We start from the raw sequence: 13,322 nt of genomic DNA, 5'->3' as shown, positions 1-13,322 counted from the left end.
AAGAGAAACGCTCTTGGTCTCTGGGAGAATTCTTTGAGCTCTCAATGTGATCTGTTTATCTTAGAAGCATATAGTCATGCTGTGGTTAAAAATATTACTGTTCTATGCTCGTACATGTGCAAGTATCATTTTAATAAATTGTTTATCAAACAGTTGTTATCTTTCCCCTAATATAATCCCAACTATGCATTTAGGAAAGATATCTGCACTGTTAAATCTTTCATGAAAATAAAGCGGTAGTTACAAAGATTTTAGGCTGTAGCTGAGGAAAGGGGAAAGGATAATATACTTTCTCTTTGCCTTTACCTTCTACTAGATTAAAGGTATTCCTGGACTGTAAATATGATTTTGAGAAATGTGATACAATTCTGTCACTCCAGAATATTTTGAAAGCCCCATAAAGCTATAAGATTGCTATTGGTTTTAAAATTTTTATACAGCGCTGCCTTTATTTATGAATACTAAATCATTCAAATAACAGTGAGTAAATGGTATTCCAAAAACTTTAACAGTCCCAAATATATAAGAAAGAATTATTTACTCAAAGAAGCCACTTTATGCAAATATACAATTGTAGAGTGATGTTTTGTCACATGTAGAAATAGATGATAATAAAGGAATAACAGAGAAGGTATTCATCTTATAAAATCTAATTTATTATTGTTTTAGGTTTAATTATTATCAATTTATTTTGGTAAAAGCAATTTACAAAATAAATAAAAATCTCACGTCTAAATCAGAAGAAACAAAAGCAATTTTTAGCAATCCTTATACTAGTAAGGTTCAGAAAAATTCAAGAGTGACAATCTCATCCTCAAGATTCCAATTTCTGTGTAGATTCCATAAATAATATAGAAGTATCACCTTGATCAAACCAATTTCGCTCTCATGGACTGAGTTTATTTATACACCTATATAAAAAGGTATATAGGTTAAATAATAATATCTGTTCCACATTCATCTTATTATAATTCATACAATAGTTCTTTTTGTCTAAAATATAATTCTGCCTACAAATTCACATGTGAATGTTTAAACTTTTTTTACTCAAATCTCCTTCTTCACTAGCAATCATTCTTGGGTATACTTTTCAAAAGGTTTATAATGAACTTGTAAAATGTTTAGAATAGATTTAGATATAGAGATTAGTGGCAAAGGTAGTACAGAGTTTCTCTACATCCGTTACTCTTTCACTCGTTAAATCTTACCTTATTATGGTCTGTTTGTCACAATAAATGAAACAATAGTGATACATTCTTATGAACTTAAAGTTCATACCGTTTTCAGATTTTCTGACCTTTTAACTATGCCCACCTTCTGTTTCATAATAACACATTCAATATTCATGTTTACTCAGGCTCCTGTTGACTGTGACAGTTTCTCAGATTTCCCTTGTGTCTGGTGACGTTGACATTTTTGACGAGTACTACTCTGGCATTTTTACAGTGCCCTGTAATTGGAATGTGTCTGATTTTTGTCTCATGTTTCGGCTGAAATTATCCTTTTTCGTGAAGAAGACCACAGAGGTAAAGTGGCATTCTTGATACATCATATCTAGTAGGGTGCACACTGTCAACATGAATTACCACTATTGATGTTAACATTAATCACTTGGCTGTGATAGTGCTTGTCGTATTATTCCACTGTAACAGAAACTCCTTTTCCCCCTCTTTCCATACTCCTTGGAAATATTTCACTATGTGCAGCACACACATAAGGAGTGGAAAGTTAGACTCTACTTCTTTGAGGGCAAAAACATCCTAATAAACCATTTGGCATTTTCTCTGTGTGAAATATTTGTCTACTCTTTCCAGCTATTTATTTATTAAATCATTTGTTTATATTAACATAGACCGATGAACATTTATTTATACTTTGGATTAGAAACCAATACTATATTTATGTGTTGCATAAAATGTTACAGATTTGACCACTGAAAGCTCTTTCACTTGGCTCCTATGTTGCATTCAGATACCCCCATAATTGTGATTTTTGTTTTTTGTTTAAAGCACTTTACCTTTAGGCACTGCAAGATGCTCCAGGACCATGCTGTACATTTCCTGCCCCAGTTCTAGAATCAGCCATCCTATTAGAAAATAAGATCTAAGCGTTAGAAGCACCCTTTACTATCAGAGTATCATTGCCTAAGCCCTCTCAGCTGACTGAGCAAGGAAATAGCTGTGTGTATACAAATGCATCTATATGTGAATATCTGCACATTTTTTATAATACATCCATCTGTATCTATATTAAACTAAACATGACGTTATGTTGATGCCTCCAACTCTAAACCATTAGCATATAGATCATTCTAATATTCTCCCCTTGCTTATCTGTAACCTCCCACTCCAATAGTCTGAAATCTAGCTTCCACTATCTACCATCTATTTAATTATTTGATACTAGTATGTACATGTATTGTGGTTTTATGATTGTTCACTTTTACTTTCATTGAAAGCAATGTTATCAATTAGAAATGAAGGTTTATTATGTGCAGTCCCTTTTACCTTTAGTCATATAGTCCCCATTCTTTTCCAAAGATACTTAAGGTCACTGTATTTCCCAACCCCCCACCATCCTCTTTGGTGAGGTTGTTTCATAATCTGTAATACAGGTAAACTATTTTCTCACAGTCCCCATTCCATGCTGGGATTCCTGGAAATCCCAAATTCTTTAATTTCTATACGCTAAGGTTCACTCTTTATGTAGAGAAGTTCTACGTTTTTTTTTTTTTTTTTGAGACGGAGTCTTTCTCTGTCCCCCAGGCTGGAGTGCAGTGGCGTGATCTCGGCTCACTGCAAGCTCTGCCTCCCGGGTTCATGCCATTCTCCTGCTTCAGCCTCCTGAGTAGCTGGGACTACAGGCGCCCAGCTAATTTTGACAAAGGCACAATAGCATGTTATTCTGCATTACAAAATCAAACAGTATAGTCTAACCACCATTAAAAAAAAAAACCCTCTGGATATTCAGGCAACTCTCCTACCACCCTCCCAAATCTCTGGTAAGCATTGATGGACTACTATCTCTGTAACTTTGCCTTTACAAAATTGTATATAAATAGAATGATACTATATGTAGCATTGTTTGACTTCTTTCTCTTAGCAAAATATACTTAAGATTCATCTATCTTTTCACAAGGCTTGATAAATAGTTCATAGTGTTTTATCACTGAAGGATAGTGTTCCTTTTTATGGATGTTCTTCAGCTTGCTTATCCATTCATTTATTGAAGGACATTTGGTTGCTTCCCATGTTTAGTGATTTTGAATAGAACTGCTACAAATCTTTGTGTGCGTATGTTAGTATGAACATAATTTCTCAAATTGATGGGAAATACTTAGGAATGCTATTTCTGCACCACATAGCATGGCTTTGTTTAGCTTTATAAGAGGCTACCATACTGTATTCCAAAGTGGCTATCTCGTTTGACATTTTGACCATTAACAATTGAGATTTCTTAATGCTTTGCATCTCCACCAATAATTTGTATTGTCAATTTCTAGATTTTTAAGCATTAGACTAGGTCAACACTGGTATCTCATTTTTCAAATTTTCATTTCCTTAATAGATAATGCAGTAGAGTATGTTTTCAGATTTATTTTCCATTTGCATATTTTCTTGGTAAAATGTCTGCTTTTTATTTGGGTTCTCTGTTTCTCTTGTTGGGTTTTACGACTTACTTTTGTATGTTGACTAAATTCTTTATCAAATATATGCTTTGAAAACATTTTCTCCTAGTCTGAGACTTATTTTTGCTTATTTTAACAGTGTTTTTGACAAAACGGAAGTTTGGCATTTTTTCTCTGCTTTCCTTTTTTTTTCTAATACTTTTTTTTTTAATACTTTAAGTTTTAGGGTGCATGTGCACAATGTGCAGGTTTGTTACACATGTATACATGTGCCGTGTTTCTCTGCTTTTCACATGTGGATGTCCAATTGCTCCAGCATCAATTATTAAATAGGTTATTCCTTCTCAACTGTATCGCCTTGGTGGTTTTGTTAAAAATCAATTGACAATATTTGTGTAGGTCCACTTTCTGTGATCCATATTTTATTCTAGTTTTCTCTATATCTATTATTTCATCAATATCATACTTAATTATTAACTGTAGCTTTATACTAAGTTTTCAAATGAAACAGTGTAAGTCCTCCAACTTTGTTCTTTAGTTTGTGTTGGCTATTCTTATTCTTTTATCTTTCCATATAAACTTATGAATTAGTTTGTTAATATTTACAAAATTCCTTCCTATGATATTGATTTACTTGGATTGAATATATAGATCTACATTTTTCTTGCTTAAGAATAAGAGTGGCAATTTCCAAACCCTACATTTTGAAGCTGAAACCGGAAGTCCGTATCTTTTGATTAAAGATGATGTGTTATTGGTGTCTACTAGCGAGAGAATAGAAAGAGTATGGTATTCCTTTGTCATGGTGGATAGTATTTCAATAATTTGTTTTCAAATAAGAGTCAAAATTAGAATATATTTTGTATAAGCATGATATACATGGCTGTCTTAGTGAAAATAGTAATTATTACCTCGATTTTTCTGTCACAAAACAACTCCTCTCCTTGACAAATTTCAGAGTTACATTTGATATCAGATACCCTAATCCAAATGAATTTGCTTTGATTTCATCTGATTGACTAGTACTTAAAAGTTACTGATGGAGCAAGTCTCCGTCTCAAAAAAAAAAAAAAAAAAGTTACTGACGAAGTCGTCAAAAGCCAAAATTTTAATATTCCTTTGTTATGTCAATAATTTGGTGATGTAAGTTAGTAGAAAATCAGAGATGGCCAAAACAACCTCCAGCTGTTAAAGGATCCCAGCATAAGTTATCAGAGTAAATGCCACATTCCCCCATAAGCTTGTCTGATGTAATGATATATTCAGTGTTAATTAACCACAGAGAACCCATTTGGGAAAATATAGGCAAGGTTGCATAGGAGTGACACAACAGTTAAGAACCAAAAATTATAAATCTGGAAATCCTAATGCCCCATGAAATCTTAGCTAGACAATCGTTAAAATTATGTAGATATTTTAAAATGTTAACAGCAATTAACACAAATAGCATTTTTATTACATGCAGAATTAAATTGTATTATCTTAAATGCTTGAACTGGAAAATACGTATATTTAGTTACTTGGTCAGAAAATTGGAGGAAATGTAGTTATATCCAATATCTTCTCATCACGCATAAAACCAAGACCTAAGCAATCATATGATTCTGGGAAACATTTACTATTTCAGAAGGATTCTCATTGTTATAAATAATTAAGTAGGTGTCATTACTGCTCTTAAATAAGTCTCTCTCTCTCTCTCTCTCACACACACACACACACACACACCACACACACACACACACTCACACACACACACAATTCTGAAACTGTGTCTAAGTTACAAAGGCCTGGGCTAACAGTAACCACAAAAAATGTTTAATAGCATGTTGTATTATGTAATGGTAGATAATTTATTTATGTGCAATGGAGCAAGATATTCTTTTTTTTTTTTTTTTTTTTTTTTGAGACGGAGTCTCGCTCTGTCGCCCAGGCTGGAGTGCAGTGGCGTGATCTCGGCTCACTGCAAGCTCCGCCTCCCGGGTTCAGGCCATTCTCCTGCCTCAGCCTCTCCAAGCAGCTGGGACTACAGGCGCCCGCCACCACGCCCGGCTAATTTTTTTGTATTTTTAGTAGAGAAGGGGTTTCACAGTGGTCTCGATCTCCTGACCTCGTGATCCGCCCGCCTCGGCCTCCCAAAGTGCTGGGATTACAAGCGTGAGCCACTACGCCCGGCTAAGATATTCTTAAAGTTAGTTCTCAACATATGACAGCATTCCAGCAAGGAAGTCCGTAAGTCATATCTCCTCTGCAATTTTCCCCACATAGAAGGGAGACACAACTTTCTCTAATAAAGTGCAATAAGAATATTTGCAGAACAGACATCTTTAACTGTCCCAAACTGCCTAAAGCCTAATATTTGCATGGATATGTGATTATAAAATATTAGCAAAGCAAAGGACAAGGGCAAATAAATATTGATGATGAAATTTACACAAACTGTGAGTAAATTGCACAGAGAAATGAACTATCTAAACTAAAATTCGTCTTCAATTAGTGTAGCAGTCCTAAATGGAAATGGTGATTATATTGATGAGTATTAACACACAACACAGACCAGAGTGTTAGCACAATACCGACCAGAGTATTAGCTGACAATACAGACCAGAGTGGATTACGGTAATGGATCAGAGGATGATATGGAACCAGCAACAGGCCAGAAAGAATGATGAAAAAATATTTTTTCTCTAGAATATTATGAATAAATTAGAAGTTAATATTAGTTTAAAACTAAAAGTTATGTATGTGAATTCCAGTTTTTCATGTATGGTTATGAAGGCAGTTCAATGTGGACAAATTGCTCATGTTTGATTTCTGGTCCTAATACTTAACAATGGTGTAATATTGGAGAAAGATTCATTTTCCTCATCATCTGAGATAATAAATTTAGCAGAACCTCAAAACCATAGGATCATTATGAGGATTAGATAATATAATAAATGCAATGTGCTTAAAAGAGTGTCTTGCATTTAATAATTGCTCAATAAATGTTAGTTTCTTCATTATATGTTATATAAACAGCATATAAAATGCTGATATGTAAAATACATATATGTGTATTATAAATTATGTATATAATAGACCAGTAAAATTTTGAATATTATAGAAACATGTTAAGCACATGTATAAATTAAGTTTTGTATATTTTTATTTAACATTTTTGTTAAAATATTTGAGAGTGGGGCATTTTATAAAGTTGATTCTATACAGTAAATTAAATTATTTTCAATATATATTTTTATCCTTCTATCCATAAATTCAAAAAGAAAAAACATTCTATATGAAGTAACCTGACATTAGAGTATCATATTAAAGAGAAAAATCTTTATTATTTTTTGAATGAGCAATCTTCACTAGGCCTCCTATTAGTGAATGTAAAATGCACTTGATTGGCATATAAATGTTAATCTACCTTTTGTGAAAGAATATTTATAAATTCCATTAAGGGCATCTTTTATAGTCAAATGACTAAATTTTTCCTGTAATTCAATTTAATTATACTTGTAATCTAGATTCACCATATAATTACATACTTTCTAGTTTATGTTTTATTAATTAGATTTCTTGAAAATGAGGAATACAACATCACATCTATAAATGACTTGCCATGCATGTTACAATCCCTTACCTGGACTTAGCAAACCACACACTCACAGACACACATACGCAAATGCAGCACACAGACACACACACACACACACACACACACACACACACATACATCTACATACTGTTTCAAACTTTGAAGTAGAAATAGCTTGATTCCAGCAATATGGAGTATAATTAAATGACCACATAATTTATCATCTAAAGCAGAACATCTTGAAAGTGAAAGGTGGCTCTATTTATGATTACTCAGGAATGACAGATGTGAAAGAGATTGTCATAGGCAAACCAAAATGCATAGTGACCCTAACTGGAATATGGGCAAGAGAGCATATACAGTGTTTATCAGCTTGCATGATAGTAAACACTCTTGATTTGATTTGAATCCAGGTGCTAACCTTTTACAGCTGGATAAGTTAATTTATAATCTCCTTAGTCATCAGTTTTCTCATCCCAACAGACGGATTAATATTACCTTTCATAGAATTGCTATGATAATCTGATGTGAAAATGTGTATAAAGCAATAGTTCTGTTATGTAAACACAAGATAGGTTAACCACTGTGTTACTACCTCAGTAGTTTTAATGATAAAACTATTTGTTTCCTGGTGATAAACAACACACATTAGTGTATTTGTTCTGTTGATAAATGTGGTGAATTAAAAATAATTGCATTTTAGGATGTGCTTTGAAATGAAACAAGTTAGATCATACATATTTGTGAGCCTTCTGCTTTTGTTCTTACCTATATTGATCTCTACATATACTTTTTTCTTAGTTTGTAATTTTCCTGAATATAGGGACCGTGTCAGTAATTTACTTTAAAATATTTAGTTTCTCTAAATATTTCTTATATTTTGGAGCAAAAATAGTTCTACCTAACATTAAGTTCCACCTAACTTTAAGTTCCATTTCTGTAATAAATTAGGTAACTCTTAAAGCTGCTTTAAAACTTTAACATGTAGTATTTTCCTGTGTTCTAATGTAAAATATAATCCATAAATACAAAAAAAATTGGGGATTTTTTTCAGATTCCATGTAACTTTTAATCTCTTCTGGATATATTACTCAATACTGAAATGCATAAAGCTTGTTCCAAAATATGCACAAACTTTTATACAGAGAACACAAAACTGTACACTTAATATAGTTAAATGCTAAATTTTATGTTATATCTTTTACCGCAATGAATTTTTTATTATTATTATTATTATACTTTAGGTTTTAGGGTACATGTGCACAATGTGCAGGTTTGTTACATATGTATCCATGTGCCATGTTGGTTTGCTGCACCCATTAACTCGTCATTTAGCATTAGGTATATCTCCTAATGCTCTCCATCCCCACTCCCCTCAACCCACAACAGTCCCCGGAGTGTGATGTTCCCCTTCCTGTGTCCATGAGTTCTCACTGTTCAATTCTCACCTATGAGTGAGAACATGCGGTGTTTGGTTTTTTGTCCTTGCGATAGTTTACCGAGAATGATGTTTTCCAGTTTCATCCAGGTCCCTACAAAGGACATGAACTCATCCTTTTTTATGGCTGCATAGTATTCCATGGTGTATATGTGCCACATTTTCTTAATCCAGTCTATTGTTGTTGGGCATTTGGGTTGGTTCCAAGTCTTTGCTATTGTGAATAGTGCCGCAACAAACGTACCTGTGCATGTGTCTTTGTAGCAGCATGATTTATAGTCCTTTGGGTATACACCCAGTAATGGCATGGCTGAGTCAAATGGTATTTCTAGTTCTAGATCCCTGAGGAATCGCCACACTGACTTCCACAATGGTTGAACTAGTTGACAGTCCCACCAACGGTGTAAAAGTGTTCCTATTTCTCCACATCCTCTCCAGCACCTGTTGTTTCCTGACTTTTTAATGATGGTCATTCTAACTGGTGTGAGATGGTATCTCATTGTGGTTTTGATTTGCATTTCTCTGATGGCCAGTGATGATGAGCATTTTTGCATGTGTTTTTTGGCTGCATAAATGTCTTCTTTTGAGAAGTGTCTGTTCATGTCCTTCGCCCACTTTTTGAGGGGTTGTTTTTTTCTTGTAAATTTGTTTGAGTTGATTGTAGATTCTGGATATTAGCCCTTTGTCAGATGAGTAGGTTGCAAAAATTTTCTCCCATTCTGTAGGTTGCCTGTTCACTCTGATGGTAGTTTCTTTTGCTGTGCAGAAGCTCTTTAGTTTAATTAGATCCCATTTGTCAATTTTGGCTTTTGTTGCCATTGCTTTTGGCGTTTTAGACATGAAGACCTTGCCCACGCCTATGTCCTGAATGGTATTGCCTAGGTTTTCTTCTAGGGTTTTTATGGTTTTAGGTGTAACATGTAAGTGTTTAATCCATCTTGAATTAATTTTTGTATAAGGTGTAAGGAAGGGATCCAGTTTCAGCTTTCTACATATCGCTAGCCAGCTTTCCCAGCACCATCTATTAAATAGGGAATCCTTTCCCCATTGCTTGTTTTTGTCAGGTTTGTCAAAGATCAGATAGTTGTAGATATGCGGCATTATTTCTGAGGGCTCTGTTCTTTTCCATTGATCTATGTCTCTGTTGTGGTACCAGTACCATGCTGTTTTGGTTACTGTAGCCTTGTAGTATAGTTTGAAGTCAGGTAGCGTGATGCCTCCAGCTTTGTTCTTTTGGCTTAGGATTGACTTGGTGATGCGGGCTCTTTTTTGGTTCCATATGAACTTTAAAGTAGTTTTTTCCAATTCTGTGAAGAAAGTCATTGGTAGTTTGATGGGGATGGCATTGAATCTATAAATTACCTTGGGCAGTATGGCCATTTCACAATGAAAATTTTTGAAAAAATGAAATACCAGCTAATGTATACTCTCTGGATAGTTAACAAAATTTGTGAAGATACAGGCCTCTCAAACATTATCTTCGTAATCTTTAATGTGCCAGCAAAAATGAATCCATTTTTTATTGAAATGCAATGAGGCTTATGAGTAAATTTAAATATATTACTGTATGCATACACAGATTTTGCATATAGTAGAATCTCAAATATCAGTGTCTACCACAAAAGCCTAGAGTTATAAGGGATTGCCCTACAAATAATCTTCCTCCAATTACAGATATCCTTTTAAATGACATTTGCAGCAAAAAACGCCATCCCCATTGAACACTCTCATTCACAAAGAATTTATTATTTTACAAAAAATCTCACTCTGTGGCTAAACAACAATGTGTAAGAAAATTCAGTGTTGCTGTGACAGTAACTTGTACTTATTAGTTCAGCTTCTAGATTTTCTACCCTAATAGGTAAGTCTAATCTCTTCTTTGATACTTCTTCGAATCTGTGGAAAGAGCTACTAAATCCTCCGTTTAGTTGTTACCTTGTTTTGTTTCATTTTAGGATGAAAGGAACTTATCCCACTTCTTTTAATTATCCTAGTAATCAAAAATTTTATTCACAGAAGTGATTATGGTAGATGTAGTCTAATTTATGCAAATTACAATGGGTTTGCTATACCATTTTTTCTGTATGTTATATTCCAATTAATACATCCTGAAGATAATGCTACTTTGTACAGTTAGTTTTAGACTGCAACTGCATTTATTTAAAAGTGTGTGAAAGTATATTTGTATTTGATGTGTAGTGTATTTGTGGAGTGTGTGTTCCAAAGACTGGGATCCTGCATACTTATTTACCAAAATTTTACTGCTTATTTTTGGAAAATAAATGTTTTACTCATTACTTTGTCAGTCTGCCCTGTCCCCATTCATTATACCACTTGTGCTCATATTCCATTATAGTTAAATTATCAAGAAAAACTCTCAGAGACAAAATACATGGTGATCAGGACATATATAACAACATGAGAAGCTTTTTAGCATCAGTAGCACAAAAAATCCACAAATAACCAAAATGCTCATAAAACTCTCAAGTTGAAAACACTGAACATGATAAAGGAAGGGCGGATTTTTTGTTGCATAGAATTATAAGGCAATGAGAAAGGGACATGGGAGTACATACCAAAGAGAAGGCGTTGATATAAGAGTAGTCTTAGTCCAGAAGTCATACTTAGTACTTTATTGTCATATTTGCATTTTATTTAAACACACATATATTACATTAATTAATAGACTAATTTATGTTATGCTTTGATATCTATAAAATAAAATATTTGATATACCAAAATCAGATTTCATAACAGAAACGTCTCAGTCACTAAAAGGACACATTATTCGAAAGAATGTAAAGAGACCTGTGACTTTGGCTGTCTTTTAACTTCTCTTGGCTGTTTCCTCACTTTAAACTGGGCAATACAAACTAATCTTCAGCTTACCTTCAAATTAGAATAATCTATGATTGAATAATCTATAAGAGATCTTAAAGAGAAGTTACAAAATCTACCAAATGCCAAGATGTATAAAGTTCTGATGCTATTACCATTCTGCCAAATTTTCTGAAAATGCAGCCTCTTTAGTTCAGAGAACCTTTGTATGGGAATCTCTCTTCAAGTTGAACTCTTCAGACTAAGGTCTGTGATTCATATTTATATCTCCTTCCTTAAATCTTCTCATTCACAAATTCACATGTATCTCTGATACCCCACAGAAATAATCAGTATCCATATCTCACTCTATTCCCACATCCCATCCCAAATGAAAAGCAAATACTACAGTTACCTTATAACTACTGTTGCTGCCAGAGTTCTGAGAAGAGTTCCAACTTCTATCTGAACCACTGTACTGCATGACCAAGAGACGGCAGAGGTCTCTTCTACAAATTTCCAATCTAACCCAAGTAGGTTTGTTAGAGATATTCATTATCAAGTTTAAAATGTTATCCTCTCTTCCTAGTTTACTGAGAAGCTTTATCACAAGTTGGTTTTGGATTTTGTCAAATACTTTTTCTGCATATGTTAGTAAGATAATGTAATTTTTCTATTTTAGCTTGTTAATGTGATAGATTATTCTTTTCTTCAATCAACAAATATTAATATTTTTAAAAATTATGTTAACTGACATAATAGATACAGTTATTAGATGCAATATGATGTTTTGATATACATTTACAACGTAGAGTGATTAAATAAGATTAAAATAGATAAACTAAAACATATAAAAATATGGAGAGATGCATTTCTATTCTGGGAGTGGCTGGGTCTTTCCTCATTCCTTAGATACCTGGGAATACTCCCACTTCTTTGAGAGATCAAACCCAACATAACACTATAGTTGATTTTTCACACAAGGCCCATATCAGTGTTATGGGAAGAATACTGATGCTTTGCATTCATTTCATTTCATTTTCCTTCATTGTTTTTTTATGTAAACTTTTTATTTTACAACAATATGATTTTTACAAAATTGTTGCAAACTAGTACAAAATTTTACCATTCTTTCCTATTATTAACTTTTTACTTAGTACGCTATATTTGTCACAATTAATGAACCAATACTGATACATTATTAGGGAGAACAGTTCTACTATTTTCTTTGTAAGTCAGCTATCAAAGTTATTCTGCCTACCCATCATATTTAAGATTTTTCATGCCATAGTTACACACCAGTTTACTGTGTCTCCCCCCAAAATACAAGAGGTCGTAAAAACTCTATGACTTGTCCTGTCAGACTCTTTTGCCTAAGTTTGAAATGATGTTAGTGTGAGGGGTTGATAATCCCTCTATGGAGAGCTAAGAGCTCTCCAAAAATCTTCTCTTGTAATACCCACACTCCCTCCCCATTTACTTGCTGATATTGTTGAGGGTGTTAAGTCTCCCATAATCAGTTTTACCCTTCCTCTGAAATTTCCCCATCTTACCCAAGAATATAGCATCTATTATTTGTTTTCTGTAGCTGAGATTCTCCAACACCTTGGTCATTATCAGAACAATACAAATCAAAACCACAAAATGATATACTGCATGCTTATCACAATGGTTAAAATAGAAAAGAGAAAATACGAAGTGTTATCTAAGCTACAAATGAACAGACTGTCACACCCTGGTGGTGAGACAGTATGTACTAGTAGGACCATTCTGGAAACTATTTGACCGAATCTACAAAATTTGAATATATTCTTAACTTATGATCCAGACATTGTATATCCAACAAAAGTGTGTATGGG

This window comes from Nomascus leucogenys, chromosome 1a (assembly GCF_006542625.1).
Source record: "Nomascus leucogenys isolate Asia chromosome 1a, Asia_NLE_v1, whole genome shotgun sequence".
Taxonomy (NCBI): domain Eukaryota; kingdom Metazoa; phylum Chordata; class Mammalia; order Primates; family Hylobatidae; genus Nomascus; species Nomascus leucogenys.
The sequence above is the reverse complement of the archived record's forward strand: the minus strand, read 5'-3'. Positions refer to the sequence as shown.